The sequence below is a fragment of the Panthera pardus genome, unplaced genomic scaffold (assembly GCF_024362965.1).
Source record: "Panthera pardus isolate Hobbes unplaced genomic scaffold, ASM2436296v1 HiC_scaffold_24, whole genome shotgun sequence".
Lineage (NCBI taxonomy): Eukaryota > Metazoa > Chordata > Mammalia > Carnivora > Felidae > Panthera > Panthera pardus.
Window position 1 is genome coordinate 131,272,912 of NW_026526810.1, and position 12,385 is coordinate 131,285,296.

The following is a 12,385-nucleotide window of genomic DNA, read 5'->3' on the forward strand; positions in this document are numbered from 1 at the left end:
TGGGGAACCAACCCCCGGCCCCGGCCACCAGGTCCCCGTACTGTGGCTCCTGTGTGTGCAGCTGACAGACAGCAGCCTTTCGAGGGCTGGTTCTTAAAAGACACAGAAAGTGTCCTGCGAAGACGGGGGCCCTCGCACATTCCAGTTGATGTTTTCCGTAGGGATTTGTCTGAAGCAGATCGACCAAGAGGAGGCGTCCCAAGATGGGCCTTAACTTTCCTGAGCGAGGCGCGTGACGCAGGGCTCCAAACCACAAGCAAGGGGCAGGCTCTCTCTGAGGCTAATCACCAGCGAATTATAGCGGCCAGCGGCCTCCCAGGCCTCTGCTCCCTTAACCAGGGCTCCGCGGGAGGGAGTCTCTGAGCTGTGCCTCCCTGGCCCTTTGTGAAATCTGGGCCCAGAAGACCACACACAAAGCACCGGGTTCCCACCACCTCCGGCTGCTGGGGGCCCAAGTCAGGGTGGGCTGGGTTCACGCCCGACTCTGCCTCCTGCCAGCCGTGAGCCTTGGGCCGCCCCTTTCCTTTAGAGCCTCTGTTTCTCATCCGAAACACGGAGACGACATCACCTGCCGCATTATCTGTGGCTGCTGTGACAAAGTACACGGGCTTGGCGATGTAAACCACAGGAGCCCGTGGTCTTACGGTTCTGCAGGCTGGGAGTCCGAGGTCAAAGCGCCAGCAAGCTGTGCTCCCCCGGAAGGCGCTCAGGAAGGGTGCGTTCACGCCTCTCTCCCAACTTCTGGCGGTTTCTTGGCTTGTGGCAACACATCTCTCCTCTTCCCCTTGAGTTCTCCACACGTGTCTGTCTGTGAGGACAGTATTTCCCTTCTCATCAGGACAGCAGTCCTATCGGCTCAGGGCCCGCCCTCCTCAATGCCCTCATCCTCACTTAACTAATTCCCTCTGCGATGACCCTGTGGTGGGGACACAACTCGACCCACGACCCCACTTGCCAGGGGTTTGCAGCCTCGTCGAGTACTGGAATTGAAATCATTTCTTTAAAGGGACATTCAAATGTGGACTGTTCACGTGAGTGTCCTTCTCAAGTAAAGCGCTGAGAAGGGCTCTGCTCACAGTGTTCAAAATGTAACAAGCGCATCTGGGGTGTGGGATGCTGAGAAGCCATACGTGCCCATGGGGAAGTGGGCGGAGCCTGCCCAGTCTGGTTTCTAGAAGACCAGGAAGGAAGGTGGGCTGAAGAGAAACGGCAGGCTAGACCCAGATCCCTGGGCAGCTTCAGAGTGGGGAGGGGAGCCGTGAGGTGACAGAACTGATCATCGGAGCCAGGGTGGTGTGGCCCAGGGACCGGTCAAGCCAAGGAGATGTCAAAGGATGTCACAGGCTTCTATGCCAGAACCTGCTGCCTGAGGATGGAGATATCATTCAGTCTGCATATGACGGGGAGAGGCCCAGCTCACCTTGACCTTGAGGGATAACCCAAGCGAAGGGGGGCGGATAGGAGAGCCAGTGCCCCAGGCAAAGAAGTCGCGCATGGACCCAACATGCATCGTGTTTTCAACAACAAAACTGGTGTCTCACAGTCTGGAGACCTCAAGTCCAAGATCAAGGTGGTGGCTGGGTTGCTTCCTGCTGGGGCCAGGAGGGAGAGTCTATTCATATTCCTCTCCTGGCTGCCGGTGTCGCTGGAGACCTTCGACGATCCTTGCCTCGTCCCCACACCATCCCGACCTCTGCCTTTATCTTCAAGCCACACTTTCTCGGTGTGCTTCTCTGTGGACAGATCTCCCCCATTGATAAGGACACAGTCACACTGGAGTAGGGGCCTCCTTCCCACGTAATGACCTCATCGTAACTTGATCAGCTGCAAAATTGCCCTCCCGAGTGAGGTCACAGTCACAGGTCCTAGGAGCCTGGGTCTCCAACATATTGTTTTGGGGAGGGGGACACAGTTCCCAACAGAAAGTAAAAAGATACGACCCCTGTGTTCCCCGCGGTCTCAGCTTTTTGGGAGACGCAGAAAATTCTAGTTGGGAAAAGTGGAAAGAAAGTGCGGGAGGGAGGCAGATTTACTGGCTCAGAAGTAGTCTGGGGGCTCCGTCCAGGGTGGCCTCCATCGCCTCCCTCAGCAAAGAAAAGCATCCTGGCAAGGAGGTAGATGAAAACAAACATCTGTAAAATGGGGCTTAAACACTGCAGCCACTTAGCGGAGCGGTAATGACAATGAACTGTGTCGCTTTGAACGTGGTCCTGCACTGTGTGAGCGCTTTGCGGATGTGTGAACTGCCCCACGCTCTGGAGCACTGAAAAAGTCCTCGATGCCCTGCTTCCATTTTAAGGCATAAATGACACACTTATGCCTGGGACTCGGTCCAGTGGAGACCTGGGCAACTGTATTCCTAACTGAGGAATATGGGGGCTTGGTGTGGAGACAGTGGCCTCCTGGGACATTCGTGTGACAAAACTCTCTTTATTCAGCCAGTTGAGGGTCCACTGCTTGCCAAGCACTGTGCAAGGTCTCTGGGATGAAACTAGAGAATCAAATAGACGTGTTCCTTTCCCCCACGGAGCTTACAGTCTGTTGAGTAATGACAGGCAAGAAACAAGCAAACCAACAAATATGGACAATTAAAAAGTTTTGATGAGGGGCGCCTGGGTGGCTCAGTGGGTTAAGCGTCCGACTTCGGCTCAGGTCATGATCTCGTGGTCCGTGGGTTCGAGCTCCGCGTCGGGCTCTGTGCTGACGGCTCGGAGCCTGGAACCTGCTTCGGATTCTCTGTCTCCCTCTCCTTCTGCCCCTCCCCTGCTCGAGCTCTGTCTCTCTCTCTCTCTCAAAAATAAATAAACATTAAAAAATTAAAAAAAAAGTGTTGATAAGCATTATGTACTGATAAATGATAGAAGAAAACGGGATGGAAGTCGTAATAAATAGGGTGATGGGGAAGGCCAAACCTGCAGGGGAGGGTGGGGCCAGCCCTGGGAGTGGGAGGTTGGGGAGGGTGGCCAGAGCCCTGGGAAGAGGTGTGGTGGGAGGGTGTCTGTGGGGGACACATGGCATGAGGTGCACCGGGAGAGGTGGGCAAGGGCCGTGTCCTGTCTGGTCTGATGTGTCCTGTGTCTCTGGGGAAGGCATCATGAGGCTTATTCCCGGAGCATTTTTAAGGATGGAGAAAGAGCGTAAGTCTTTATCCCAGGGTCCGTTTTCTGGCATTCCGGGTGGCTTTGCTGTCCCGTTTTTCCGATGAGAAAACAGAGACTCCTGGCTTGAAGAAACTGGGTTAAATGGAGCAGAAAGAATTGGAAGTGAGTTAACAGAAGAGAAACTGGCGATAGCCCCCCAGACTGTCATCTTGCCGGAGCATTTCATTCTGTTTCTCCTTCTAATTTTGACTTTTGTGATACGTGTATGCATTTAAAAATCAAATCATTCTCTCCGGCTCAGAGTGGAAAGCACCAGTCAGTTTGGGCTGCTGTAATACAATCCCATAGACGGGGTGGTGTATAAACAGAAATGTATTTCTCACAGTTCTGAAGGCTGGGAGACCAAGATCAAGGTGCCAGCGTGGTCGGGTCCCGGTGGGGACACGCTTCTGGGTGCAGACCGCGACCTGTCCTCTCCATGGCAGAGAGAGCGAGCGGCTAGCCCCTTGGGCTCTTCCTGGAAGGGCACTAATCCGTCACAAGGTTCCACCCTCATGACCTAATCACCCCAGACGCCCCCACCTCCTAACACCATCACCCGGGGATTAGATGTCAACATGTGAATTGGGGAAGAGCATATTCCAAGTCCATAACTGGGATGATAGTTCCTAACTATCATCTATCTATCTATCTATCTATCTATCTATCTATCTATCTATCTATCATCTATCATCTATCTAGGTATCCATCCATCTACCTATCATCTATATGTCTATTATCTATCATCTGTCTCTCTCTCCATTATCTTTCTCTGCGGAACCCTGACTGACACACGAGGCACGTAACTCTGTCAAGCTATTTGATCATTTCAATCTTTAATTCCTTCCTTGGTGGAATGGCTGTAAGTAGATTTATCTCGTGGCGTTGATTTAAGAATTAAATGAGATCATGCCCATTAAACACTTAGCGCAGGGCCTGGAACGTAAAAAAAAGTACTAAATAAAAACGTTGTAATAGTTGTGGCCGTGTTGCGTCACATGTAAGGCATCCCTCATTCGTTCGAGGCACTGTTTATGTGCTCTGCTAAGAAAGAAAAAAACGCGGCCACTTAATTGTAAGTGGGAGAAACTTCTGGTTTCTGAAGTTTCAACTGGGAGAAACGTTCTGATTCCCAAAGAAGCTAAAACGAAGAAGCCATTAGAATGCGGTGTGCCTCCTTATTCTTACCGGCTGCTCTGCGCGGCTTCTCTCATCGATGCACGTCTGTGGACTGAAGGGAGATGATTCTTGCAGGGGGTTTGTAGATGTCAGTCCTTAGTCCCCTCTCCGTGGCGGATACATAGATGAACCTTCATATGAAGAGTGAGAAGGGCCAGGGCCAGCACTTGGCCTTCTTGGTGGGACTAAGGTCCTTCACCAGGTCCTTCTTGGTGGGACTAAGGTCCTTCACCAGGTCCTTCGTGGTGGGACTAAGGCCCATTTGATAGATGGGGATACAGAGGCTCACAGAGCTTAAGTCACGGAGATCGCCCAAGACCACATAACCCTAAGTATGGGAGCAACCGTTTGCACCCAGGCCCGTCAGAGTTCAGATCATTCCTCGGGCAGCTGGCTGGTCACCTACCTGTGACCTGACTCTGCAAGGTGGTACCCCGAGTCTTCCTCCGCCCGGACCTCCTTCCCTGTCAAGTCTCCCCTGGGCTTGTCCCCGCATTAGGAAGGCCCCCGGCTCAGCCCAGCTAGTTCTGCCACTTACCTTCTGCAGAATCCTGGGCAAACCCTTCATCCTTCATGGGTGGGGTCCTTCGTCCGATGGACCCAACCAGCGTCCTTGGCATTTGAGGTTACCGTGAGGATTTGATAACCCCGAGCTTGTTCTGGCTCTTCCCCAAGACCGTGGGCAAGTGGAAGACCCAGTGGAAGGCGGGGCAGAGAGAGAGGGAGACCCAGAATCCGAAGCAGGCTCCAGGCTCTGAGCTGTCTGCACGGAGCCTGACGTGGGGCTCGAACTCACAGACCGGGAGATCATGACCTGAGCCGCCCGGGCACCCCTTCATTCATTTCTTATGTCAGAATGGACCATGGATTTGAATTATCTCTTTCAATCGTTTGTAGCCCATTACTATCAGGATTTGTGTCATGGCTCAGCCGTCCCAGATTTGGCCAGAGGGAGCCCCTTCTGACTGCCTCCTGCGTCCTTTTGATGTCATCTGTCTTTCTCCGAGTGCTTTTGTCCTTTTCGGCCCAATGAGATATGCCACGTTCATCTTCTGTTTTCCTGCCCAAGCCCCGGGAGCAGACGGTTTTCCAAGGAACCTTGGCTCCTTTCAGTGGAGCAGGAGTCTGGGGGCCTAGAGCTGAGGATGTGTGTGCCTTCCCAACCCACTTCTGAATACTCCACGAAGAGGGCAGACCGCAATCCTTTCTGGTGTTGACGGTCCTTGATATTGTATAATTTTAATTCTTCATTCATAACAAAATCTCCTGAAGGGCCATGGAACCCCAAGACCCTCTGAATCCCCTTGACATATTTGTTTGTGTTCAAGACTCGCCAGGGAGCGGGAGCAAATGCCTGTCCTTCTCTGCTCCGAGCTACCCAGTGATACCCTAGCCATTCTGGAAGGGCGTGGGAAGGGACAGACTTTCCTAAAGGATGTCTGGGCCCATTGTGAGCCCATAGCATCCACTGGTCTTGAATATTTTGCTTCCAGTGCTCCCTGTCTCTCTCTCTCTCTCTCTCTCTCTCTCAGGCCCTGGGGATTCTGGACTGTACTGGTCCCTGAGACACAGCAACGAACAGTGCAGACAAAACCCTTGCCCTGGGGCAGCTAGCATTCCAACTGGGGACACAGACAATCCCCAAATAATTAGTAAACAAATATTATGAGTAGAGATGCCTACTGGGGGGGAGAGGGTGTGAGCCGTGATGCAGAAAAATCAGGGGACACAGTGGTGCTGACGATGCAGCTTAATTTATTTTTATTTTCATTATATTTTTATTTGAGAGAGAGAGAGAGAGGGAGGGGGAGGGACAGAAGGAGAGAGAGAAAGAGAATCCCAAGCAGGCTTCACGCTCAGCTCAGAGCCCGACGTGGGGCTCAATCCCACGACCCTGCGATCGTGACCTGAGCGGAAATCACTCAACCGACCGAGCCACCCAGGCGCCCCAGCAGCTTAATTTAGAGAAGCGTCCAAGGAGACCTCTCTGAGGAGGAGACCTGGAAGAGGAGAAGGAGCTTCGGCGAAAGTGAGGGAAGAACATTGCAGGCAGAGGGAAGGGCATGTGGGGATGCCCAGCAGCAGGGGAGAGCCCCCCTTGGGTCGCAGCAAGTGACTGGAAGCCAGGGAGGCCGGCACGGTGGGGGAGGAGAGAGAGAGAGAGAGGCACTGCAGAAGGCCAGATCGCACAGATCCACCGTGGCTGCGAGGGTTTGGGTTTGGACAGTGCGGAAACCCCAAGAATGGGGATGCACATCTGGTAATTGAAAAGATGAAAACGTAGTAATAAAGTGCTCATTCGCAGGCAGTCGCGAGGAAGATAATGGATGGCGGCCAGGCGGACCATATGCACTTGGCTAACAGAATTAATCATGTTCGGTGTGGCACGGGACAAGAACGACACAGCACAATGAAACATTTAAAGACGAGAGCGGATTTTAATTTTAGGAGTCGTCGAAAACAATACGATAATGATGATAGCCAAGTTGGCCCCGTGAACGCGAAATCCAAATAGGACACAAATTAAAGTCATAAATAATATTTAATTTGCGATACCAATGCACTCACAAAAGTCGTATTGATGAAAAAGTTATTAGAGGAATCAAGTGAACACTCTCGTACGTCTGGAATATTTAGTGGACCGGAGAAACGCTAGCGGAAGAAAACAAACAAAAAAAAAGCCCTAACACGATGTCTGAGTTGGTAACTGGCTGGGAGCATTTATGACTTTCAACTTGTGTTTATCGAGCAAACCCCGGGCTGTGTTTCCAGGTCCGTTTAGCTGGATGGGAACAAATAAGGGAAGACTGATCTTTAAGAACTTGTGACTAATGACACGCGGTTCCTTGCAAGTAATTTTGTAAACACCGCAGCCCGGAGATGTTTCGCGCTCTCATCAGTTACTGAGCCCCGAGCCCCGGGGCTTGAGGGACTTTGTGCTCTGCTCTCACCACCGGTTTCTGGTGGGCACCTTACTCCTGTGCACTCGGATCTCACATCCAGGGAGAGCACCTCGGACGCTGGAGACACAGACCTGAGAGGGGCCGGGGGTGGGGTGGGGGCGGCAAACAAGAGACTGATGGTGCGAGAACGGCTATGAATTTGCCGAATATGAAGTATGATTATGGGGAACGTGAAGGCGGCCTCGCGTTGGCAAAACGCACAGAGAACGAGGAATTCGAAGCGGGGGGAGTGATTACCGCCCTGAATGCAAAACGAACAGAAACCCACAAACTAAAAGGGTCAGTGCCGGGGGAAGGGGTGACAAGCTGGCTGGGCGCGGCCACCTGACGGTGACTTTTATGAAAGACACCCAGAAATGAAACGTGCCGCGCGCTGTCTCCACGAATGCGTGGTGGCCTTCCGTGAATCGCGCTGGGACTGACGTCACTCCATGGGGGTGTCCTGGGAGGAGCCTTCCCCAGCCCCAGATCCAAGGACCCCAGATGCTTTGGGGGAAAATGCAGATCCGCCTGGGCTTTGCCAACCCTGGGAGGTGTTGTGACTGAGTCTGCAGGGGTCAGGAATTAAAACCCAGTGATGAGGGGCGCCCCGGGGGGACTGAGTTGGTGAAGCGTCTGACTTTGGCTCAGGTCGTGATCTCGGCGGTTTGTGGGTTCGGGCCCCGTGTGGGGCTCTGCGCTGACAGCTCGGAGCCTGGACCTGCTCCCTCTCTCTCTGCTCGTCCCCCACTTGCACTCTGTGTCTGTCTCTGTCTCTCAAAAAGAAATAAGCATTAAAAAAAATACACCAGTGATGAGGGGCATCCACTTTGTCTCCGAAGTGAGCGCCTTAGGAAATATGCCCCCCGGGTCGCCCGGCCTGCAGGGGCCAGGGGTTCCCACCAGACTCTCCAGGCGAGGGCCAGCTCCCGGCAGCCACGTCCCTCCCCCTTGCTTCGCTTTTCCCTTGAAAATGGGTGCTGGCCTGGCTTTCTCGGCCAACAGCCCCAACGAGCCCTCCGGTCCTCTCCGCCGTCCCACACCAGAGACCCTTCAGTCACCTCGGCCTCTGCCTCCGTGTGGGCGCCTGGCCCGCAGATGCCGACACCTGACACGGTCCCCTGGCTGATCTGTCTCCCTCCCCCACCTCCGTCTTCCAAGAGGCGGCCTGGGCGATCTTTCCAAGTTGCAAATAAGGCCCCATCAGCGTCTTCCTTAAAACCATTTTAGCGGCTGCCTAGGGCTGTGTGTTTCAACCTTGGAAGGGAAAAGCCCATGTACCGCTTTGATAAATAATGACAATTGCTACTATTTATTAATCGCGAGGGTTACCCGCCCCTCCTGTTCCGGCCCCTCCCCAGGGGACCGCGTCTCCCTCCAGCCGGGGTGGGGCGCCCCCCTCTGGCGCACGTATACACAACACCGCACCACTTTGGGGGAGTCACTGCCCGCACGTGCAGGGCAAAGTCCCGTGCTCCTCCCGTGGCTTCTGAGGTCCTGCGTGGCCAGCTCAGGTTTCCACGTCTGGCCCTTCTAGCCTTTTCTTCTACTTGTCCCGTTCCCGGCCTTTCCGCTGTGGGGTTCCTTCCCCCGCCTCTGCCTGGACACTCAGCATAAGCACCCTCTTCCGGGAAGCCCTCCTTCACACCCCGGGTTGGATGAGGGGCCCCACCTGAATGCATCAAGCGCTTCCGCCCTCTGTCGCCGCTCTCTCCAGCCAGGGTGCTCCCCGGCTTTCTCTCCCCCGCCCTCCACCACGCTGGGAGTGCCCCATTTACTCACTCGGCAGGTAGCTGTTGAGCCCCTACTGTGTGACAGGCACTGCCCTAGGCACTGCAGACACAGCAGAGGCGAGAACAGACAAGACCACGCGCTTATGGAAATTCCCTCTGTAGAAAGAGGTTGAAATGGGAACTTAGGGCAAGATGCCCGAGATGCAACAGACGATGCATCCCAAAGAGGCCGGGCACGAGGGCCTCGTCTGCGGGGCGAGAGCACGTGTGGCTTGGGCGCGTACCTGCGCGGGCTTGGGATCTGGTGGCCTGGCCTCCAAGTCCGCTCTGGCCCCTGGCCTGCTGTGTGCCCTTGGGCAGGGGACATGGCTTCTCTGAGCTGCACGACGCGGCTAAAGAGTCAGACTCCGTAGGGTTGCGGGGGGGGGGGGGGGGGCGGGGTGAAATGTGAGTGGCCGCCTGGCACTTGGCTGAGGACACAACTACAATTTGCACACGTGCCAGTGACGCATGAGATGGTCAAGGTCTTTCCTCCATTTCCCAAACCGCGCTTTATTATTCCGCTGAATTGCTAGTAAGGTGAGAACGGAAGGCTCGGGTTTTAAAGAATCCATCGAGAACAAATGTCCGACAACTGGAAGCCACCAAGGTGTCCTTTACTAGGCGAGCGGATAAACGAACTGTGTCTCATCTCGGCAGTAGAAGGCCATTCGGCGATAAAAAAAAAGAAACAAGCCATCGAGCCACAGCGACACGGAGAGGCTTTGAGGGCATATTGCTGAGTGAAAGGGACCAGTCCGAAAAGGCTATATATTGGAGGATTCCAACCAGAGGACGTTCTGGAAAAGGCAATTTCTGGAGACAGTAAAAAGATCAGTGGTGGCCAGGGGCCGGGGGAGGGAGGGATGAGTTGGTGGACCACAGCAGATTTTTAGGGCAGTGAAACTTCGCCGTGGGATGCTGTAACGGTGGGTACACGTACATTTGTCCAAACCCATAGGCTGTGCAGCACTAACTGTGGGCCCTGAGGTAAACTATGGACTCCGGTTAATAATAATGGATCACGATTTGTTCATCAATCACCTGTGGTTGATGCAAAATGTTAACAATAGGAGAAACGTTGAATGGAAGGGGCAAGGAGATATATGGGAGCCCTCTGTACTTTGCACTCAATTTTTCTGCAAACCTAAAAATGCTCTAGAAAATAGAGTCTATTAACATTTAAAAGAGAAAAAAGAGGGGCGCCTGGGTGGCTCAGTCGGTTAAGCGTCCGACTTTGACTCAGGTCGTGATCTCACGGTTCGCGAGCTCGAGTCCCGCATCGGGCTCTCTGCTGTCAGTGCAGAACTCGCTTAGGATCCCCTCTCTCTCTCTCTCTCTCTCTCTCTCTCTGCCCCTTCCCGGCTCACACACTCTCTCTCTCTCTCTCAGAAATAAAAGTAAATGTTATAAAAAAAAGAGAGCAAGAAAAAAAAGGGAGATTCCCTCGGAAGAATATAGATCTCATGTAACGAGGCACTGAGGACCCTCCAGTGGGATTTCAGGTTGGAATTCTTAAGCTGTAATGGAAGGGCTCCAGCCGAGACGTGGGGCCGTACATGGCCTTCTCAACAAGTTTGGGACTGGTTTTAACCCCCTGCCAGTCACCTGAAGAAGAGTGTAGAGCTGGCTTGTCCAGCAGAAACAACAGTGAGCCAGCTACATGACTGCAAATCGTTTAGTAGCCACATCAAGTAAAGAGAAATAATCTTTAGTTGTACATTTTACGTAACCCAGTTGTCCAAAACATTATTATCATTTCAGCGTGTAATCGACATAAAAGTATCAAAGAGATATTTTGCATTCTTTTGGGGGGTACTAAGGCTTCGAGATCTGGTGAGTATTTCACACTCGATGTGTGGACCAAGACGGCCAGATTTCAAGTGCTCAGCAGCGTCCTGTGGCCCGGGGCTACCGCGGCGGACGGCACATCACTGATGGCCATGGGACAATCTGGGGGGGGCCAGCGTGTGGAGTTCTGGGAGGAAAGGGAGGCTTCTCCCCACCCGCTGCTCCTGCCCTTCTCTGTTCCTTTCTGTGGTGAGGGTGTGCCAATTAAAAATCGATTTTTGAGAGCTGCTCCCGTCTGGCAAACTCCTCGGGGGCAAGTGTCTGTGTCCAAGGCTCTGTCTGCAGGAGGCCCAGGCGGGCCCAGCTGATGGAGCCCCTGCAACCTCACCCCACCAAAGCTTTGCTCTCCTTTCCCCACCTTCATTTTGCTTTGTTTGTTTGAGAGGGAGTTAAATGTAAGGGACAATCGCCTATCTCTGCCCCACACGAACCTCCAAACCCCCGGTTAGGAGATCTCCCCCCGGCCACGCCACCAGAAAAAATGGGACTCATTGTTTGCCCCTTCTGAGACCAGGAGGACCCCTGTTACCTGGTGCCTCAGCACAGTCCTCCCCTCGCCGGCTCAGGGCAGGCATCAATAGCCGATCTCAGCTCTCTCCGATGCAGCTTCCCAAGGAAGACATAAATAGTCAATCTCAGCTCTCTCCCATGCAGCTTCCCAAGGAAGACATAAATAGTCTATCTCAGCTCTCTCTCCGATGCAGCTTCCCTGCGAGCCCTTCTCTGCTGCTCTGGGCCAACAATCCTGGTGGACCGGAGACAGCCCCCAGCTAACCCCAGTATGCTATCCCTGCTCTAGGACATGGCCCCATCTGATCTTTCTGACTTCACTTCTCATTGTTTCCTTCTCCTGTGGACTTCATATTCCAGCAGCATCAAAGGATTCTTCATTTTCTCTAGTCCCCAGGGGTGCTACATGCGGTTGGGCAGGTCGTTCACTGTGCAAGGGTGCCCAGTTGAGGGGTAAGTAGAGCAGGACACCCAGCCCAATGTCCACTCACCAACCCACGCACCTGAGGCTGAGGACACATGCGCCTGGGTCAAGGGCACCTTTCGTCTAGTTTGCACAAAGGCACATGCGTGCTGATACTGAGGGGCCTGGGAATATCCCGTCTCTAGGCCTCTGCCTGTGTGGCATCTTTTACCTGGGTTGCCCTTTCCTTACCACTTTGTCCCCATTCTTTGACGTCTTGTTCCAATGTCTCCGAACCTTCCAGGGCTAGTGGTAAGCACTTGGAGCCTCCTTGAGTCGGTCACTGGGCTCAGCTCAGTCATTCTTAAATTTTTTTTTTTTTTAACGTTTATTCATTTTTGAGAGACAGAGAGAGACAGAGCATGAGCGGGGAAGGGGCAGAGAGAGGGCGACACAGAATCCGAAGCAGCCCCCAGGCTCCAAGCTGTCAGCCCAGAGCCCGATGCGGGGCTCGAACTCAAGAACCACGAGATCGTGACCTGAGCCGTAGTCGGACGCTCAACCGACTGTCAGCTCAGTCATTCTTTT